This window comes from Triticum urartu, chromosome 2A, assembly GCF_056163025.1.
Source record: "Triticum urartu cultivar PI428250 chromosome 2A, HENAU_Tu73, whole genome shotgun sequence".
Lineage (NCBI taxonomy): Eukaryota > Viridiplantae > Streptophyta > Magnoliopsida > Poales > Poaceae > Triticum > Triticum urartu.
In genome coordinates this window covers 8254526-8272110 of record NC_141874.1, presented here as the reverse complement: position 1 = coordinate 8272110, position 17585 = coordinate 8254526, and the positions used below count along the sequence as shown (strand labels likewise).

Genomic DNA, 17585 nt, shown 5'->3' with positions numbered 1-17585 from the left:
CGGGAAAGGTGCACCTCCTAGCCCCCTTGAATGTGGTCAGAGGCCTCTTGAATGTCGTCGGTGGCCAGATCTGGCAATGGGGACGGGGCCACTATGATGAATCGAAGGCGGGGCTGCTGCAATAGGGGGGGTGCAGGTGTGGCCTTCCGGTCCGAGCGAGCGAGGACGCGCCTTCGAGTCAGTATCCCGCCACAGGATTTGCTGCGGCGTTTCTTCCACCTGCGCAGCAGGGGAAAGGGGCGTGGCAGGCACCTCGGACGGACCAGTGGATAGATCCAGTCCCGCGGGGGAGATGCATTGAAGGCTGGCCGGTGGCGACCCGGGATCCCGGGGAGAGACAGGGAGGGGCATGGTGAGGAGCGGCCGCCCCGGGGATGGGCAGTGGCTGGGGCGAGTGGCCGCCGCGGCCGGAGCGGCTGGAGGGAGCCAAAACCTCGAAAGGCCATTGGCCGAACTTTACTAGATAGAAAAGAGAGTACAACAAGGACATTCTAGGAAACTTAGACTGAACCCAGAGTTTACAAACAGCCCTGCCAAGGGTCGGCCTCCAAAAAACAGAGGTGCCCCCGCTACAACAACGATCTCGGACCACCCAGGTGAGGGCCGGTCTTGCAAAACATGAACACCCCCACAACAACTATGTTGGCAGATCAACGATGCATCCGGCGGCCCTCCACATGGCCACATCTTCTACTATCCGCTCCAGAACGCTGGACGGCGAAGCTGCCACCTGGTCCTGGAGTTTCTCTCTTTCCATATCCTCCAATGCATCAAGAGCACCACCGTGTCAAAATTCCTTCGGATGTGCTTGGGAATGAGAGCCCTAGTCTGCAACCACCACTCCCAAGTGGAGGCAAAGGTGTTATCGGGGATAAGGAAATCGGTGCCGGTCCAAGATCTGAAGCGCGCTCAAACTTGTTGTGTAAAACGACAGTGGAGAAACAAGTGGGTGCAGTCTTCCGGCGCTTGAAGACACAAGGGGCATACTCCGTTGGAAGGCCAATTCCTTTTCTGCAGATTGTCCGCCGTAAGGCAACGACGGTGCACCACGAGCCACATGAAGAATTTGCCGCGGGGGGGGGGGGCTTGGATTTCCAAATAGGCTTGTAACAGTCGAAGCGAACGTTGCCCAGAAAGAACAGGCGGTATGCACTTTGGACAGAGAACTGCTGATTTTCTGTCAGGAGCCATCCCGGCGTGTCTCTCGCCTCAGGATTTAACACAGTGGCATGTGCAATATCCCAGACCGTGAGGTACTGAGCAATGGCAGGGAGGGAGAGCCCACCAGCAATGTCATGTACCCAAGCCTGCCCGGTCAGCGCCTCCTTGACAGATCTCCCCCAGTCCTTGATAAAGGAGTAGAGTTGCGGTGTTGTTTGAGCAATTAAGCAGCCGGTATCCAACCACTTATCAGTCCAGAACTTGGCTACCTCTCCTGATCCAAGCGTGATGCGGCAGGCTGCATTGAAGATTGCATGGACCTCCTTCTCCGTAGTATCAGGCAGGCCATGCCACGGCCGCTCCTCTGCACTCCAACGTAACCAAGGCCATGTGCAGCGCAGCGCGAACCCAAACCATTAGATATTCAAAACACCCAAACCTCCGAACTCTCGCGGCATGCACACCCTGCTCCAAGGCATATGCCAATGGCCACCACTAGTCTCCTCCTCCCCCTTCCAAATAAATCCACGGTAGCGACGGTTGATAGTCTTGATAGCCCAGGCCGGCAGTGGGAGCGCTGCCATGATGTGCATGGGCAATGCCATGAGGACCGAAGAGGTGAGCGTGAGCCGGCCTGCAACTGCCAACATCTTCGGTTTCCAGCCCTTCATCTTGTTCGAGAGCTTATCAACCAAGGGCACCAACTCGTGCCGCTTGAGCCTGTATATCGATAGAGGTATACCGAGATATAAGATAGGAAAGGCCTGTTGCCTGCACTGGAAGTGTTCAGCTACCTCTGCAGCCTGCACCTCATCACATCGTATGCAAGTGATGGTGCTCTTGTGCATATTGATCCGAAGCCCCGACGCCTCCCCAAAGAGCTGCATAAGGGTTGATACAAGCAGGAGATCGTTACGCTCTGGCTTGAAGAACAGAACCGCGTCATCGGCAAAAACAGATGCACGCGGCACCCCTCTGTCGCAGCCAAGATCGGAGAGAAGATGGCACTGCCTTGCCCATTCCAACATGCCGTGAAGGGCGTCCATAGCCAGAATGAATAAGGCCGGGGAAACGGGGTCGCCCTGGCGGACGCCTTGGCCGATGGCGAAGGGGGGGCCAAGCTCTCCGTTGATAAGGACGGAGGTGGAGGCAGTGGATAGCAGCCCGCAAATCCAGGAACGCCACCTCCGACCGAATCCCCGAGCAGACAGCACCTCCAAAAGAAATTCCCAAGATAGAGTATCAAAGGCCTTGGATATGTCAATTTTCATTAGCACCGAGGAGCAGCGCTGTCTGTGCAGCCACCTAGCTTTGTTCCTCACAAACTTGAAGTTCTCGTGGATATTGCGGCTAGTCACAAAAGCACTCTGAGCTTTCGAAATCAGATTGGCAGAAGCGGAGCCAGACGGGTAGCGAGGACCTTAGCAAATTTCTTGGCTACCCCGTGTATCAGGTTGATGGGTCTAAAGTCACCGATCTCCAGTGAGTTGGCTTTCTTGGGCAGGAGGGTGAGTATCGAGGTGTTAAGACCTCCAAAGGAGTAGGAGCGGCCGTCGTGCAGAGCCTTCATTACCGCCATCAGATCCGTGGCTATGACGTCCCAGCATGATTTGAAGAAGAGCCCTGAAAAACCGTCCGGCCCTGGTGCCCTGTCAGGGGGCATGTCCATGACCACACGCTTCACCTCATCGATCGTGAACTCCGATTCAAGCCTGTCGGCCATCTCTGGTGATAGCATCCTCAAGCCCAATTCTTCCAGGCACAGGCAGGCTCTCCTAAGGTTCTGATCCGGTGCGCCCATCAGCCTGCAAAAGAACTCGCTGGCCATACTCAATTTGTCTTCCATGGCAGTAGCTGTTCTATCCCCATGTTTGAGATACGGTATGAGGTGTTTCCGACGTCGCCCATTGGCCTTCATATGAAAGTATCTGGAGTTGGCATCCCCTTCCCGAAGATCCCGAACCCTGGCTCTCTGCCGCAGCCGCACCCGCTCGAGGGATGCGAACGCCAGGCACTTCCCCCTGAGAAAGGCACGCAGCTTCTTTTCCTCACTGGAAAGAGGACGTCTTTCTTGCCCGCTGTCAAGGCGTAAGATCACCTCGCTAGCCACCTGGAACTGAAGCGTTAGTTGGCTCATGCTCCTTTGACCCCAGCTGCGTAGGGCTTTTGCAGTTCTGTGAAGTTTAGTGTTGAGGATTTTCATGGGGTCACTCCCCGGAACCTCTGGAGCCCAAGCGTCTTTCACCACATCCAAAAAGCCAGGCAGCTTGCACCAATAATTCTCAAAGCGAAACCAAAAAGCCCTTGGTCATATGGACGAACAGGTGAGCAGCAGAGGGGTGTGATCTGAGATACTGGAGCTAAGCGGAAGCAAATCACTGATGGGGTACAAGTCCTCCCATGCATTGTTGAAGAGCACATGGTCCAGCCTTGCCAAGACGGCGTTCTCCTGTTGATTGCACCAAGAGAAGCGACGCCCAATCAGAGGCATGTCGTGGAGCCCCAACCTGTTGATCGTGTGCCGAAGCTTATTCATCAGCCTCCTGTTCACTCTCCCAGTACTGCGCTCCTCTGGGTTGCACACAATGTTGAAATCTCCATTCAGGATCCACGGCAAGCTCACGCGGTCTCCAAACTGCACAATTGCCTTAAGGAATCTTGCTTTGTCTGTGTCTTCCTGCGGCCCATACACCGAAGAAACCAACCACTCTTTGCCCTCTGCTAGAGAAAGAACTTGTGCCGATATCATGAACACCTCTTTCTGGATGTTAGTCACCCGCAGTATATCAGACTTCCAAGCCAACAATATGCCACCACGTGTTCCTTCAGCCGGCAGGAAATCAAAACCATCGAAGGCAGGCCCTAGAGTTTCCCGAACGACAGTGTCATTCACCAGTGCCAACTTGGACTCTTGAAAGCAAACTAGGGATACATTGAGAGATTGCACGAAAAGCCTAACTGCGTTCCTCCGAGCAGGGTTATTGAGCCCCCTTACATTCCATACCATGACATCTAAAGACATACTCATGATGATAAAAGCAGAACCACCGATAAAGTAACCAACACTCGTGTTCGACGAGTAAGATAACAGTTGGTTGTTCCAGCATGGTGAACTCAGCGACTAGGAGACTCATCTATGATCTATCGGCGGAGATGGCAGAGAGGATAGATGCCATCATTGAGTCCAGGTTTTCAGAGGTTCCAGTCTCCGTGTATAGATAGCGAGAGCAACACGATGTAAGTTTGAAGGATTGGCGTGTGTGTTTTGGTCATGCATGCCTAGTTGTGTGTACTGAACTACTGATATCATATATCACTTACTAGATATTTCCAAGTGGAGCGCTGGTAGACGATCAAGTATGTTTCTGCTATTTATTTAGATAGAAAAATACCAATACATACGGAGATAGAAAAACACCAATACAGACGGAAACAGCCACATACAACACACCTATGCACACAAAACGTACAATCCCAGTCCCTCATTGAATTCACATGCATAACTATTCCATGTTACATATCTAGCACAACGCACAATGATTGAGTAACAATATTACACCATGACCGGCTATACACGGAGGCCAGAACCCTTGAACCTGGCCTCAGTAATGGCGTCGATCCTCCTTGCCGTCTCTCGCGACAGATAGTTCTCCCAGTCCCCGACCTGGCCACGCCGGAAGAACCAACTATTCTCCGCCATGCTGACAACGAGCTCTGTCACGCCATGCTTGGCCACGTCGAGCCCAGTCATGTGCTCAAACGAGCACAACCTTACGATGGCTTCTACCGCGCCAGCCTCTTCCTCCTCCATGCAGAACGGGCGGCCAACGAATTGCGCCAGCTTCCGCACGTGTGCCGCAGGGTCCCCAATCATCTCTTCGTACCTGAAGAAGAGAACCTTCTGAGGGTGCGCCTGATGAGCCCGCCAGTATCCGAGGACATGGTCCCAGTACGGCCCGGACAACGTCACACCATCACAGAAAAAATCGGCGGCGGTCTCGACCGAGAGCGCCTCCAACCCGTCCCTGGCCCTGAACTTGTTCACGAAGTTCCAGTGTGAGATCAAGGCGTCCTTGGGGTCACGGCACACGTACACGATTTTGCAGCCCATCCTCATGACAGACCTCGGCAGCGACACCAACGGGGCATGCGCAGCGAAGAGCCTAGGGTCAGGAAGCCCGTCGAGGTTCGGGATCCTGTTCTGTATGTAGAGCTGGTACTCCAGGAGCTTGACGCACTCATGTGGGCCGAGTGAGTTGAGCGGGTGGCCGGGGCCGTCTGCGGGGTGCTCTTATCCACGTTGCTTTTATCCACGTTGTGCCGGACTTCGCAATTGTGGCAATGACAATGTCCGAGGGACGCGCCGAGAAGCATGCGTCCGCGACCATTGTGGAGACCATTGGCGCCAGGGCGGCATACCATCCATTGTCATGGCGGTAGAGCGGGTGCCTGGTGAGAGCCGGGGAGCACGGCAAGGAGGACACCACGTTGATGAACTTCTGGTAGAGCTCCTGGTTGATTTTGGCACCGCTTTCTTGCAGCGTGCGCAAGGAGGAAGAAGACATTGTGAGGCAGATTGTGTGGTAAAGGTGGGAGAGGTGTACGATATGGTTGATAGTTCTTTGCAGACACATACATCACATCTTATAATAGAAGGGGAACCAATGTGTGACACATACCCCCTCCGTTTCTAAATATAAACTTTTTAGAGATTCCAATATAGACTACAAACGGAGCAAAATGAATTAATATAGACTCTAAAATGCGTTTATATATATATATATATATATATATATATATATATATATATATCCATATATAGTCCACATTGAAATATCTAAAACGTCTCATATTTAGAAACAGAGGGAGTACTACTCTTGGCAGGACTGTACTTGTGGTGTGACACACTGGCTGCAACCCATCAGGTATGAGAGATTCGACAAACATTACTATTTGCATTAAAAAATTACTGTTTGCATTATCATGAAATATGGTTGTTAGACTTTAATGTTAAATAATTGTTTGAATGATTGCAACATATGGCTTGTACCAATAATTCTGGCATGTCAACATCATATCCGCTATCTAAGGGCATCGACTAGTCAAAATTTGCTTTTGGAGGCCGAGCTCCATGGAGGCCTACATTTGTAGTTTTCAAAATCCATTAAAATTCTTATTTCTACGTTTCAAAACATTCTGAAGAAGATACAGATATACATGGATGCTAATATACATGTGTGTAAATTTTCAGGATGAAATACATTGAAATGAGTGCTATGCAGAAAAAAAATCTAGGGCTTCTTGGCAGATGATACTATTCATCCTCAAAGTCCATGAATTTGTATTTTTGTACAGATCACATTTGAAGGTATTTCATCCTAAATTTTTACACACATATACATTTGAGATAAGTCCATATTACAACGTCGAACTACCTCCGAGGTCTAAAAAACACAACCCTCTACCGAACCGTCTAATATACAACACTCGACTTTCAAAACCAATCAAAAAACAACCCTGGGTTCCTTTTTGACTGATTTTGACTGGTTTTTACCGGTCAACAGCCTAGTCAGTGCCAAGTCGTATGCCATGTCACCATCTCCTGAATTTAAAATTTTCTTCTATTTTGTATCCAGTGGTCAAAACTTCTTGAAACTTCCACATATTGAATCTAAGGGTACTGTGCATTTTTGAGAATTTTTTCAATTGCTTTTCTGTTAACTTTTTCTTGGCCAAAATTTGAAACAAAAGGGATCCGAATTTGATTTTTTGCTCTAGTTATTATTATACTAGGAAATTTTTTAGACTTTCCTAGATTGAATATAATGGTTGTGTAGATTTTTGAGATTTTTTTCATTTTTTAGCCAAACAATTACCCAAAATTGACTTGGCACTGACTAGGAGGTTGAGTTGTCAAAACCAGTCAAAATCAGCCAAAAACCAACCGAGGGTTGTTTTTTGTCCAGTTTTGAAAGTTCGGGATTGTAAATTAGACAGTTGTGTAGTTCAGGGTTGTATTTTAGACTTTGGGTTGTAATATTAACTTATCTCTATACGTTTCATCCTTGTAAACTTGCATCTTTTTTTAGATTATTTTGAAATCAAAAAGTTCGAATTTTGCTTGTTTAAAAATTCCGTGGGCCATGAAGCCGGTCACTAGAACGCCGGTCTCATCGACTAGGAGATTATATCATGTTTGTCTTTTCGCAGAAAATCTTTACTTTCAAGTAGAGAGCTGGAAATATTCTTTGTTCTGTCTCCAGTGGTCATAGCAATTATTAGCCAATCCTTGTGCAATGTCAGAGGCATGGTTTGTTACTAGATTAATTTGGTGCAATTGTTGTTGATTTTACCAACAGTCGAAAACAACTGGAGTAGTCTACTTGAACACCGCTTCAACTTTTCTGTAAATTGTTAGCGGTACTACTCCCTCGTTCAATAATAAGTGGCGTGGTTTTAGTTCAAATTATTTTCAAGAACAGTCTTATATTAATTTACAGTGGTACTCCATCTGTAACTTTTTATAAGACATTTTTAGAGTCCATGATGAGAGTGTCAAAGAATATCTTAAGTTACAAAGGGAGTAGGAATATTTAACAAAGCATGATACTCCCTTTGTTTCATAATGTAGTGCGTATATTTATGGGACGGGCTACGCGTCTGCTGGCTGATTTATCTAAAAGATCGGCCCGGTCGCTAGCCGCTAGATTTGCGTCATCAAGCAGTGACGGGCATCCGAACTTTTGCAACATAGATTATGTTGCAGAACTTTTTGCAACTGAGATCATGTTGCGGAAACGTCTGTAGAATTTTTTTGGAATAGAGTTTATGTTGCAGAATATTTTTTTCAACAAGATCATGTTGCGGAAACATCTGTAGAAGTTTTTACCAGAAAGATTATATTGCAGAAATTTTTGCAACAAAGATCATGTTGCGAAAACTTCTATAGATTTTTTCTGTAGATTGTTTTTGCAACAGAGGTCATAGTGTAGATTGTTTTTGCAACAAAAAGAATATTGCAGAAGATGAACGAAGAAAAAAGAAAATGAATGGCACTCAGTCGTTGGCGAATATGATAAGAAGGAACAGCGATTGGCCCCACATGTGAAGCCTGGTTTGCACCTCCGGCAGCGGACGATGCGCTGTAAATCGGCCGGCTGATGAAAATCTTTTCCGATAATTTATGTGAAAAGTCAAACTTTAAAAACTTTGATCAGATTATTAGGGGCAATGCTATGCGTCCGTCGGGTGATAAACCGATAAGATCAGTCGTCTCGGCAACCGTCGAATGTCACCCGAAACAACCGTCCGATCTACCGTCCCAGCCAACTGGGGGCCTTTGCTACAGCTAGCTTGTTGCGTGCATGGCTTTGCAACAAGGACCTTGTTGCAAAGGTCCACTGGGACAGCACAACTGCCCCGCCATGGCCCGAGTGCCTCGGCCATGGAGCGTCGCCGGCTCCCGGAGTTGTCGTGCCTCCTCTGAACCAGGACCCCAAGCAGCTGCCTCTACTCCAGCACGACAACGACGAGCTCTCATGCCAGGCACTCCTCTGGCGATTTGTGCAACCAAAGCTATGTTTCTGAAACATGTGACGTGTTGTAATGCTTGCCCTCATATGCTCTAACGCGGGGCGCTCATTATGCGCTTTCTGCAACCGGGGCTATGTTTATAAAACAATACCCCTATTGATGAAGAGAAAATATTCATCGTCGAACCATTTTTCTTCTTTCTGAAACAAGACCTCTGTTGCAGAAACTTTCTAAAACTAGACCCTGTTACCGAAAGAAAAACTTCACCACCAAACACTTTTTTCTTTCTGAAACAAGATCTCCGTTGCAAAAAGCTTCTGAAACAAGAACCTTGTTGCACAAAAAAACTAGCTGCATGGGAATTGTCTACAGTGCGAGCTCTCAATCAAAATCAATCAGACAGCTACGCACGCGGCGGATGTTGTGCGTGCATCAGCCGGCTGAAGGTTAGATTTTGTATTTGTATTTCAGATTTGAGGCACCAGTTACACTATCTTGCCACCAAGAACGGATTTGACACGTTGTGTGCATTTATAATGGAAGTAACTGATGTGTAGTCTAGAAGTTTTGGTAGTTACTGCCGTCAGGCTCTGGTTTTGATCCCACATACAAGGAGCTGATGGAACACCTAGAGGCCCAAGTAAGGGAGAATGGTGCGAGGTCTCGCACTCTGATTGATCATTTCATACTCACCATTGACGACAAGGAAGTCATATGCTACACACATCGACATTGCTTCGTTCTTAGCTAGCTACAAGAATATTATCTGAACCGTACTTGCTATATTTGTTGGACTGTATACTTGTGCAGACATGAGATTGGTTTGGATATTTGATACGTCATATCTTTTGATTTGTTAAATTGAAAAGAACACTGAAGTATAACAAAATGACGGCCAGCTACTGCATCCGATAATCGCTTGAGCATGTGTGACAATGGACGACGTGTTGAAGCAATTCTTCTTCCGTCCATCTATGGCGTACAACATTGGAACGATGAAGCGCCACAAGATGCAAATCTTTACCTAATAATAAAGCAAATTAGGTTTCTTTCGTCCGTCATGGCATATGTTAGAGAAGTCTCTGTCTTTTCTTGAAATCAACCCGCTGTCCGGATTTAAGTCACACCCGAACCGTTATTTTACATTTTTCGAAAACCCCCCTGATGTTTTAGGTAATTCATCCGTGGATCATATTTAAGTTAAACAAATGTTTTTAAAATCATCCATATCTTTTAAACCGTAACTCCGATTTGAACATGTTATATATGAAATTTGATTGAAAAATATGTAGAATATGAATATGAGATTATTTTTACTTGTTAAGTATTTTAAAATATATTTGAGTCAAACCAAATGATTTTCTAAATTATCTGTATCTTTTAAACCGTAACTTCGATTTTAATATATTATATATTAAATTTTATTAGAAAAATGTCTGGAATCTAAATAAGATGTTAATTTACCTGTTAAATATTTTTAAAATATTGTTATGGAAGCAAACTTATAATTTATAGCACAAGATCCATTTTTTTCATACCGGTGGCGATCCGGATTGCAAATAAACATCCCACTATAACCATATATGGAAAACAAAACATCGATAACTACACATGCATACCTCTGAAAAATGTCACAGGGAAAACAACATATTTCTCATCGCGAGAGTGAGAGAAAGTGAGAGAGAGAGAGGGAGAGAGAGAGACGCCTTAGGATTAACCATATTTAACACACGTTTTTTGTTGTTTTGTCTGAACACCGAGGCCATGCCGGCGAGGGTGAGAAGGAGGATAAGCGGCAACACAAATATGATGCCTCGCAAAAATAAACGAGATGGACCTATTGTGGTCTTGAGTGATGGTTGTTGAGTTAAGAGCGTGTGTTATGTTTTTTCTCCCATTGCAACGCACGGGCTCTTTTGCTAGTAGAATATAACGTAAACATAGTGTGGAACAAGACCGGAATAGCCCTTCACTGAAAGCCAACGGCCAACTGATTGGCCGAAGGAAGCTCCTTGTGCTCTACATCGGGTCTGGTGACAAGTGGGAGAAGAACAAGTGTGTGATGCACGAGTACCACCTCGGCACCATCGAGAAGGAGGAGTGAGAGCATGATCTACTACCAGACGGAGGATTCAAAGATAATAATGTTGGTATCAAGGAAGAAGCACTATCCCTAAGTGGAAACGGCCTCCTTTAAAACTTGGATACTTACGTAATATGGAATCAGTCCTCATAGTCCAAGATGATGTATATATCTGGGATGTTGCTAGAATGATGTATATGGGTGAGAGTAGGGTGGCAACCTGGAATCGTGCTGCTGGCAACTTTGCCAAAATGTTGCAGTAGGTTAGTGTTTGGTAGGCTGCCGTTTGTTACTTTGTTCTTATGTAAAAATACATGCTACCTTCACAATCCATGTAGTTTCTGCAAACGTAGGCAGAAAAATAATATATACAATGTATATCCGAAACCAAAGCGACATCCTTGGAGGTACAATGCTTTACAAAGGACGCGCCTAGCTCTGGATTCCTTCTGCAGCAAATATTGAAAGCTAAAGAACCGCGACCCACGGAGAGCACCGGCCGACACAGAAGGTCCCTCACCACCGAAAGGAAGCACCACCCTCACCAACCGAAATCCCTTCCCGCGTACGACAAGAGGATCTGGACTTTTCGCGCCCAAATACCCCCGCATGCTGCCTGACCGCTGATACAATCGTTGGTACTAGTTTTCATAGGGACCATTACAAAGATCATGTTCTCGGAGTACACATCACCGCCGTCTTCCATGGTAGAGAAGGCCGGATCCGGCAACATATGGGTGAGACCCCACAGCGTCCAAGAACCGGGTGGACGGAGAGAAAGAGGACAAACCGGAGGCATCTGAGTAATAAGTAGTTGATCATTAAAAAAATAGAAAAGAGAAGGAAGGTCATGTCCCCCACTCGTGACAGTAGTAGCTTTCAGATAAAGTTTCATATGGTTGCCCTCACTTGGAGGCTGCATTTGGGTTTTGCTTCATGCGCACAACAGGTCATATATAGTATTACAAAGGACATCTGAGGCAGGGTGTGGGCACCGCGCAGAGCCGTGTGGCGCGCGACACGGTCGAACCGATCGTGTCGCCCATGTCAAGCTGCATTGGATTCATGTCATCGGGTAGCTTCCAGTTAAACCCGTGCACGAGCTGTGCTACGGCAAACTCCACCCCATGCTGGCCGAGCCCTTGCCCCGGGCATGAGCGTGTTCCAGAACCAAATGACAAGAACTCATAGCAACCGCCCTTGAGATCTAGCCCGAGGGCATCCCCGTTGAGCATGAACCTGGATGGCCGGAAAGTGTCAGGGTCCTTCCATGCCTCGCCGTCTCGGTTGATTGCCCACGTGTTGATGAATACGCAAGAGGCCGTGGGCACCGAGTATCCACCAAGGACACAATCTTTGGTGGTCCCGCGGAGGATAACCGGGATCGGCGGGTGCATCCGAAGCGTCTCCTTGATGACGCAGTTAAGGAAGGGGAGCTTGGCAAGATCCGATTCATCGACCATCCGCTCAAACCCCACAATGTTTGCGAGCTCCCGATGCAGCTGCAGAAGGATGTTAGGGCAATGAATCATCTCTGTCATTGCCCACTCAATGGTGAAGCCGACATTATCCGGCCTCCCAAACAACCTGTCCTGCGTTCAACGTCCACATATTTTGTAATCAAGTGCAACTTCATTGACTTAAAATTACTAAATCCAAAAGAGAGAAGTTTTACAACTACTAGAGAGAAATATATACGGCAAGATTAAAATTTGTAATAACATTAGATTCTTGGGGCAAGTGTGTGTCATATCGTAGAGTACTGCTGTTACCGTACATACCATGATCAAGGCATTGACGTTGTCGCGGGTGAGGCGCAGGTCCTTGGCGCTGGCTTGGTCGGCATCACCGAGGAACGCGAGTAGGTCGTCTACCATGTCAGTGTCGGCTTTGCAAAGGATCTTGTAGGCACTCCATGCCGATCTTTGCAAAGGACACCATTGACAATACTGCCTTCAGAGTCGAAGAAGCAGCAGCTTAATAAGGTGTTAATCCGTGAGGCTGCCCTATCATATTAGGGGTTTGGGATAGTCTTACTTATCTACTAGTTGTTGGAGCGCCACCTGGTGGCTCCTCTTGAGGCGTTATTGAGCGCACTAATCTAGCTTCCGTAGTTGTTAAGCCGCTGACAATGTAGACAAGCGACAATGGTTAAAGATATATCACAACTTTACCGATAGCTGCAAACAATAGCACTAATCAAACATTTTTTTGGTATTTTTTAAACCACATTCATACACCTCTTATCAAGAGACCAACACATTATTCATTGCCAAACCAGAAAGTGTCATTCATGTACATCAGGAAAGAACATTAATAACTAAGATAGCACCCACATTAAGATCAGTCAACTGATAATCTAAAAACTCGGGGTATGAGTTTGGCGGTTGCCAAGCCACTTTCCTGAACACAAGAAAAGCTAACATACATTATCATCACGTCAAGCTGATTTGTTAACTCCATAATTAGACATACCTAGCAACAAGCAAGAGGAGCGCACCGTCAATTCATTTATGGCAGGTTGTGCATGTGAAGAATAATTTACCCAAACCTAAAAACCGGTGCATAAAACCTACAATTAGTTAGATAAAGTGGAAATGGAAACAACATTTTTCAAAAGGAAAATCATCTCAATTTCTAATAAATCATCGTTATTCAGGAAATAAATATATACAATGTATATATACCTACTTGAGCAAATGCAATACACTCGATTTGTGGTGCTTTGAAATGGACTGGTATGCTCAGAAGAAACTTGGTAGCTAACAATTAGTAAAATTGCCGAGACTGGAGATAGATGCAACAGAGCAAGACTTATATAGGTGGGAGTAACAAACAAACATAGCTAATGCAGATACAAAATAACTCCGTCCATTCCAAGATGACTTATGGTACGTAGAAATTACACATTGTTCAGACAGATACAAAATAATGAAAGCAGAACATGAGGTGATGATTGCAGAACTTAACCGGGTTTACTCTGGGAATGAGGAGAGCAACACAGAGATCTCTTCTGAATAAGTGTATCTAAGATGTCATACATTACACTACATTATGTAATAACTCACACTACCAGATGGTAGTCTCCAACGAATTAAAATTTTTGTGCCATACCAAGAGGCCTTGTAGACAAAGCATATATATTGTTGAAAGCAAAGCATGGGGTAACATATTATTACCCAGCAGTCATCACGCTCAGGCACATGATTGAGAAAATCAATAAACTGTGGGGTGACTCATACCTTGATGAAGCCAATGTCCTTGGCGATGCTGCGGAAGCAATCCCTGCAGCACACCCGTACTTCCGGATCAGGCCATGCGAGTTGCCGCAGACACGGGATACTCATTCATCAGATCCCATCCATGGAAATTTGACAATATATGAGAAGAACAATAATACAAAGTAGGGCAGGGGATCCAGAGGAGGGCGAGGGAGATGGGCATACCTGGCCATGGCAGATCCCACAGTGGCTGAAGGCACTGGTAGAAAAAGGGTCGGTACTAATGCCCTGCCCCTTTAGTCCCCGTTCAATCCAGAACCGGGACTGATGGGCCACCACGTCGCCTGTGCGCGGAGCCCAGGCAGGAGACCCTTTAGTCCCGGTTGGTGGCACCAACCGGGACCAATAGGCATCCACGCGTCAGCATTTCTGTGGCTGGGGTTTTTGTTTTTTTTGAAGGGGGGGTTTGGGGGTTTTGGGGGTTTCGGGGGGTTAATTTAGGTGTTTCATATATTGTGTTAGCTAGCTATAATTAATAGAGAGAAGTGTCCTCTCTTATGTCCGTGCTTGGTCGACGCTACGTACTATACATACGTATAGAGAGGACTAGACACGCTAGCTAGCTAGTAAGCAAATGAAGGAAACAGAAGATCGTCATGAACATATATGCATACAGAGAGAAGTGATATCGACCACCTCTCCTTCTCCGAGAGATTGGTCGAACAACAAGTTCTCGTATATCTATCCGACACTACCGGCTACATATATACAATAATTATCTCTTACAAATATAATAATACGGACTCATGGTCCACACAGTACTCTCCGTATTCAGCGCTCACGTGGTCAAGAAAGAATGTCGCCAATTCCTCTTGAATTGCTCGCATGCGAGCTGGTGCTAGGAGTTCATCCCGCTTCCGAAACATCTAATTTGAAGAAGGGGGTCAATACATATATATATGAATGAATGAAACTCAACACAAATGATGGTAATAAAATAAAATTGTGAATGTTGTTATTTACGTACTTCATATTGTTCGTCAGTGTAGCCCTGCTCACAGGTCGTGTGGCGGATGGACTCGCAAACGTAGTATCCACAGAAATCATTCCCTTTTTCCTACCACAACCACTTTACAAGAAATAAAGGTCAATCAAATTGATAAGCAAGAATGCCAAATCAATAGGAGATGCGCGGAACATGCTACTATAGTACTTACTTTCGGGTGTCTAAATTGCAGCTTCTTCGGGAGTCCTGGAGCTTTTTTGGAGAATTTTTTCCAAACCCTGCCAGACAAACAAAACAATTACTTGATATATCAGGAAATGAACAAAGTTGTCGATATGGTGGATAATGATCGATTTAACTTACTTCTCGAGCATTTGAGTCATGTCCGCATAGTCCTGGGGATCTTTTCGTTTTGAGTCTAAGACAATTACTAGTCCCAGCTCAAGCTTAATCTCTAGGAGAATATAGTGGTAACTGCACACACTTGCATAACTCATCAATTACATTACTATAACCTTGACTAATATATATATAAGGGAAACCGAATACGCACAAGACAGTAACACTCACTTGAAGTTGTAAGGAAAGAGTATTATATCTTTGTTTTCATTTATTACCAACGATCGTAGCAAGTTGGCCTCGGTATCTGCGGCATGAAATTTAACCTGAGTTGCATCTATGAGATATGTGTTAATGAACCCAATATCACCGACTTGTCTTTTCTTTAATTCGGCGATCTTCAATCTGCATAATATAGTGAGGATGATTATAAATACATGCAATGAAAGATCTGAGCTATATAGAGAGACTTAATGACAGAAGTAGTACTACTTACAGACAGTAGCAGGTGACCGTTGTTTTATCGAGGACCAATTGATTGAAAAACTGAAAGAACTGCTCAAATGGAATAGGCAACAGTTCAATTCCAACGAGGTCGTGCTCCTTTTTAACTTTCACATACAAAGTACTCCTCCCCCAGAGTCTCTGCAGATTTTCAAGTATCCATTCATGCAATCTTCACATCATCGTTGATAGAGATCTTTCATCTTTGACGAGAGGCTTCCCGTACTCGTATCTTTGTATCTGCACCTCCATGGGTTCATAATGTACATCGTCGGGCAGGTAATCGGCAAGATTGCTATAACCGGGCACCATCCTCGGGTCATTAGCGACTTTTTCGCTAGGCACCTTGAGCGAGGGGCACGATTGCTTCGCTTGTTCGCCGAGCTGGGCAATTTGTTTCCCAGCTCGTCGTTCTTTCAGCCTTTGATCACTGACAGTACTTCCCGACCGCTCCGCTTCAGCAAATTCCTTTCCAATAATGCGCTCATAGTTTCCTTTCGGCGGAGACTTGGGTGGTTTTGTCAGGGCAGCCAGAGTGCGCTTTGATTTCACCGGATCTACCTTCTCCTCTGGAGGTGGATGTCTCTTTGCTTTCAACCCTTGAAACCAGTCATCCACTTCGGTTCGCGCGATCTTCGCGTTCTCCTCCGGGGTCCTCTCGTATGGTAACTTCTCTGGAGTCTTCAGAGAAGGACCGAATCTGTATGTCCTCCCGCTTCTGGCTGTACTGCTAGACGCCGGCCGAGCAGACGGAGCGACTGTCTTCTTTACTTGCTTACGAGGCGAAGGAGAAGGACTACGACGCGCTGGAGCAGCCGAAGCGGCGGCATGTCTCTTCCGCCCTTGCTGACGAGGCGGAGAAGGAGGAGGCTGGCTGCTCGGGCGCGTCGGTGCAGGCGGAGAAGGAGGCGGAGTGCTGCCACGCGCCGGAGAAGCAGCCGGTCGAGTGCCCTGATCGTCACTCACCAGAGGAGGAGACGGTGGAGGAGGCGGAGTGCCCTGACTTGCCGGAGGAGGAGGTGGTGGAGGAGGCGGAGTGCCCTGACTTGCCGGAGGAGGAGGAGGAGGAGGAGGCGGAGTTATCCAGTTCGAAAGGTTGATGAGCTCCCTCCGCCATAGGCATGGAGTCTTCAGAGCAGACCCTAGCCTAGTCTCCCCTTCACCGGTAGGGTGGTCAAGCTGGAGGTCCTCAAATCCCTCCGTTATTTCATCCACCATCCCCCTAGCATATCCTTCTGGAATCGGCCGACAGTGAAAAGTTGCGTCGGGTTCAGTAGGATAAACAGAGCCAACAGCCGCCTTGACTTTCAAATTCATCCATTGCGTCATAAGGTGGCAATTTTGAGACTCCGTGATAGCATCCACGGGATAGCTGGCAGGAGCCGTCAAGGCATGTTCCGGCTGAAGCAGCTCGGTGGAAGCCACGCTGCTTCTCCACTGAGATGGCGGGGTAGCTTCGGGGGAATCTTCGGCAGTACGTTTGCTGCGATTTGCTTCTCGTTCCTCTATCGCTTGTACCCTTGCTTGCAGCGCCTGCATTTGGGTCCGGAAACCCAACCTTCCACGGAATGGAGCCTGGCGTTCCTCGTGTCCATCCAGGGTGCTTAGGATTCCCGAGGGCCATTGTGAGCTCGTCGTTCTCTCTATCTGGAAAGAACATCCCTTGCTGCGCTGCTTCGATATACTGCTGAAGCTTCCTGACTGGTATGTCCATTTGATCGTTCGTCCAAATGCACTT

General features: G+C 46.8%; 2 pseudogenes; both read right to left on the bottom strand.

The window, feature by feature from the left end:
• Positions 1–4602: 4602 nt before the first annotated feature.
• On the bottom strand, positions 4603–5754 carry LOC125540563 (cytosolic sulfotransferase 17 pseudogene; annotated as a pseudogene).
• Positions 5755–11739: 5985 nt separating this feature from the next.
• Positions 11740–12654, bottom strand: LOC125534675 (cytochrome P450 84A1 pseudogene; annotated as a pseudogene).
• Positions 12655–17585: the final 4931 nt, after the last annotated feature.